Raw genomic sequence first — 4,949 nt, 5'->3', positions numbered from 1 at the left:
AGTGTACAACACACTTTTTGGAAATTTTTGAGATGGTCATCACCGATTTTGATCATTTTTGATGAGGGTGTTACCTGTTTAACCCTCAAAATCTGTCTGAAATTTTAGTCTCATACGAGCACGAGGGCTCATTTGTGAGTCCCTCAAAGTTTGACACCTTTCGAAGGATCCTCGAACTTCAGTAAGGCATAATTCCGTTCAGACGCAACAGATTTCAAAAATGTTTGCTTTAAAATACTCACACAAGCATGTGCTTTAATTTAATATTTATAATACAAAAAATACCATGTAAACATGGCGCCATGGCCAAGTTTCTAGTTTGATTTTCCCAATTTTTTGTTAGAAGTTTAACCTAGTCATGCACATCAGAATCGGTTACAAAACTATTATTATTATGGGGGTTTATTTGACAAAATTTGATATTGGCAGCTGGGCCCCTTAATATATGTATTGAGGTCTCGTGGTTTCAAAGTAATATAGTTTTTTTTTGACCGATCAACATTAACCCCCCTGTACACCCCCTCCGAAGTTTTGCCTCTCTCCAATCCTCTTTAAACTACTGTTGATTTATCAGTTTATACTTTTTTTTGGATATATTTCCTTCTCTCAAGCCAGTGGCGTCCACAGGAATATATTTGTTCGGAGGGGGGAGTTCTCCTCCATCCCACTCCCTTAGGAAGCCCCTGCAATCTCTTAAGTACATTTAGGTATTATATGGGATTAATCAAATTACTGTAGATAAAAAAGTTAAATTTGTCTTTACAGATCAGACATCTCACAACTTCAATCTGAGTGAATTGGTAGCCAATGGTTTAAACTTTGAGAACAATCATCTCCCCTTTTCTGCAATGTCAACCTGACTTTTATGTACAATCGTGTTATCATAAAACAATGGTCTCAAGTAGATCAACGCTTGGTAGAGGTTAAGTATATTCTTATTTATCAAGTGTCAGTGAACAAGGGAAACTTTGATCACAAGTCTCGTGAATCTGATATCCCTATTTCCCCAAAATTAAATATGTTAGACTGTTTCAAGGATGAACAATACCATTGTTTAACTCTGATATGTACTATTGCTCTGTACCATATAGAAGACATTGCATCTTTTCTTCATAAGTATGAAGATGTAATTAATCAACTAGCTATTAGATGCTTTATCGAATTATAAATTAATGAAATTCATGTTTTGTGCAGGTGTCTTGATTAGATTACATTTGGTTGTCTACAACGGCCGAAACAACTTACAGTAATAATATTTCAGTGTTGCAAAACTTACACTAGAAATTATTAGGTATGGATCCTTCAATTTTTCTGCAAGGAGAGGAAGTACTATTCAAGTTTGTTTCCTAGGAGAAGTTCCATGCCTGAAAGTTCTCAGAAGATAGGTGCATGTACATAGATTGAAACCTGAAACTATTAAACTACTTTAAATGGTACTTCCTGAGTTGGCCAAAACAGAAAGGGGACATTTCTGGCCCATTCATTCATATGAACCTCCAAAAGTTAGAAAAAGAAGCCATACACAGTTTGAGCGCAGAACGCAGTGTAGGCTTAATCAACTATGAAATTTAAAGAAAAGAAACTAATCAACTAATTTGGGGATTCTCATCCCAACTCAGATCAAAAGATTTAATTGATAAGAGAACGTTATGGTTTTGTTTTTTTGGAACTAACCACGTAGATAAATAAATTGAAAATTTTATAGTGGCTCGTAGGACATATAAAGATAGATAATAACTGAAGAAATGGGTCATCTACATATTTACTCAGCTGGCTACGGGTCCGTCTTGTCCCATTAGATACGGAGGGGCATTCATTTTTCTTGAGAAAGGTAAGAGTTATGACTTTTCTACCACTCTTTTTCAAACATTCTTCAGATACGGAGGGGGCATTCATTTTTTCTTGATTTCCTGATAGCTGTTTGTAGTCGATTTTTTATTTTTCTATTTTTTTTTTTTTAACATAGCGGCAGATCATATTTTATACAACCCTAAATATTATTATTATTATTGATACACAAAGACATGACATGGATCTTTGATCAGGGGTGGCTGGTTGAATGATGTAGCGAGTACAAGCCTTGAAAATTAGAATTTCATACATTGTAAAATGTTCATATTATTATCATAGTGCATAAAAATATAGACTTTGCTATGAATAACACATGATTTTGCAGATTTATACATACTTTGTATTGTGAAATAATGCATTTTATGATGCAGTAGATAAAGTGAGTAGTAGTATAATCAACAGTCCATGCATTAAATAAAAAGGGGAAAAGATTCAATTCCTAGAAAACAAACCTCTGTCAAGAAGTGAAAATTGAAAAAAATGGACCCTTGACTCTTCATCAATAAATAAAACATCCTTGAACGGATTCTATTTACAGCTAATGCATTTATATTATTGCATTAAGTGTAAGTAATTACCATATGTTTTTTGGTAAAAAAAAAAAAAAAAAAAAATGGAGGATACAAAATGTCTTTAGGAATTGTGTAATCATCCATTATTGATAAGAATAAGAAGAGAAACCTTTTGTCGGGGAACATGCAATAAATAAAAAAAGGATAAAAATCCAATCCATAGTATAAACATCCTTTGGAATAATAAATATTATGATGTAGTCTTAATATGTAGACCGTAAGAGGCCAACAGAGGACATCACTTTATCATTTTTTCGTCATTTTCCCTAATGTCTATAAAGATCAAAAACAGAGAGTGATAATATGAAAAAGAAGTGGACGCGTCATAGTTGACTAAAACATTCAAATTGTAGTTTTAATCGATTATTATGTTAACACCAGAGAGGGCGCTTCAAATACTTTGATGTTCGACCCTAACTGTCATTTACATTTGATTATATTTTTCTTTATGGAAGGATTTAGTTTTTAAAGCGTTATGAAATGATTCCAATTCTTCTTGCTGAGTGTATTTTATATCTATACTTATGCCGAATGCAACTTGCTGTTCCATTCGCAGAATTTACCTTGACAATTGAGTTGAAAGGATGAATTGACGAAGGCTGCGAAGTTAGTGATGAAGTAATATTCATATGTAACAAATAAAAGTGAGCACATGATCAACAATTATGCAAGATAGTTGATTACGTGCTCTTCGACATCCACCACTTGGCTTATATTTTTGGTAAAGAATGATATATTTGGTATTCTTTTTGATAACATTAATTCCCTCTTTTGACGACAAATGTACTTACAATTTGAGCACAAATTTTTGTTAGGTCAAGATGAGGGGTATACTAACCCCCTTCCCACACACACATGCCTTCTTTGGTCATGGACCTGAATCAATTAATTGAAAATACGTACGTTCTGCGGATCTTCTATTTTTACGTTGAAGTGACTTGCCTAAGACAAATGCACTGAATGCCCACCACCTCTAAAACCAACACTAGGTGCAAATATAATTTATAAACTTTATATAGAGCATTCTGAAAACACATGCTCCGGATATCAGGAGCACACTTTTCCTCCTTCTCTTTTTAAAATCAATCAGCTCTTCCTCAATCGGGCAATCATTTTTCTTTAGAAAATGCCTTTACTATATAATTTAAAGGGGCGACAGTGGAATTTAAAATCGTGAGCCTGCTTCGGCTCAATGGCACCGGAACTAAGGGCTCATTAGTTCCCACGTTTTTAAACTAAGTGTAATATTTATATAAGAACATAGTAAGATTGGGGAACTATGCCGGCACACTAGTCTAATTTGGACACTCCCACTTGAAAATACATTCTGGCAATTCTGTTCACGCTCATAAACATTGAATGCTACTCATTCGTGCTTTGATATTCTGTATATAGTTTCATAATTCATCCTTATAAAGTTAATATGGGGATATTTTTTTTCTTTCCGTTTTAACTTGCCCCGTGATCTGACTCTTTCATAATGTAGGATTATACCCTCGTACTAATACTGTTTATAATTACTTCGCTAATGCAAAAATATACAGTGATTTTGTTGTCAACTGTCGATGTTTCTCCTTCTTTTACGCTAATCAGTGTTCTGCACGTGTAACGTTATAATCAGCTCTTGTTAAGCAGTGAACAATTCTCAACAATTATCTTCAATAATAGTAAAACAAAGTCAAAAAATAAGTTATTTTTGAGTTGAGAACCTTGATCTAAGAAATAAAAATACAATCGAACGTGCATGTTAAATAAAAAAACCCCGAACTAATTTGAGTATTTGAATAGAATTTTATCATATTAACAAAAAAGAAAAGAAAATTGCAAGTACTTTCTATAAGAAAAACAAAATGATGTAACGTAAGATTAGGTATAGCAACTAACGTAAGTACTTAAATCATACTAATTTTTATTTCTCAAGCTATTATGATTGATTGTTTATTGTTTTTGAGGAGATATTATACAAGTATTGAGTAATTAATACGCGAGAGTATGCACATGAAAAACGGATATTTTCTATATTATTAAAGTAAGGCTTGTCACCAACACGGCTAGTTGAATAATAATTCCATAGTTGGGAAGAATTGGCTAACAACAATAGGATTTTGCACCTTTCCTCCGGTTTATTTTACAAAGAAAGGTTGCGTGGTTCAATAAAAGTCAGGCCATGGTACATCCCGACATTTCCAAGTTTGAAGAAAGGATACGAATTCAAAAAAAGTTACACACCTCACGTGATGTACAATGTATAATGCAATAAGTCTATTCAGCTTCTATACATACTAGTACAAGAGGACATGAGTATAATGACTAATAATGAGTAATCTAAGAGAAACATGCGGGCTAATATATATGTGCAGGTGAAATCCCTCATGCACAGGATTGCAAGTCTGTAATAAATACACATATATGTACTCTATTCTTAGTTTTTTCTTAAGTTGGTCGTAGATATCTTTGAGTGCCCCCTCCCTCCCTCCCCCTAAATACAACTCGTATTACAATTAATGGACTTTCCTTTTTATATTT

Source organism: Lepeophtheirus salmonis, chromosome 14 (genome assembly GCF_016086655.4).
Source record: "Lepeophtheirus salmonis chromosome 14, UVic_Lsal_1.4, whole genome shotgun sequence".
In the NCBI taxonomy this organism is placed as follows: domain Eukaryota; kingdom Metazoa; phylum Arthropoda; class Copepoda; order Siphonostomatoida; family Caligidae; genus Lepeophtheirus; species Lepeophtheirus salmonis.
This window is presented reverse-complemented; position numbering follows the sequence as displayed.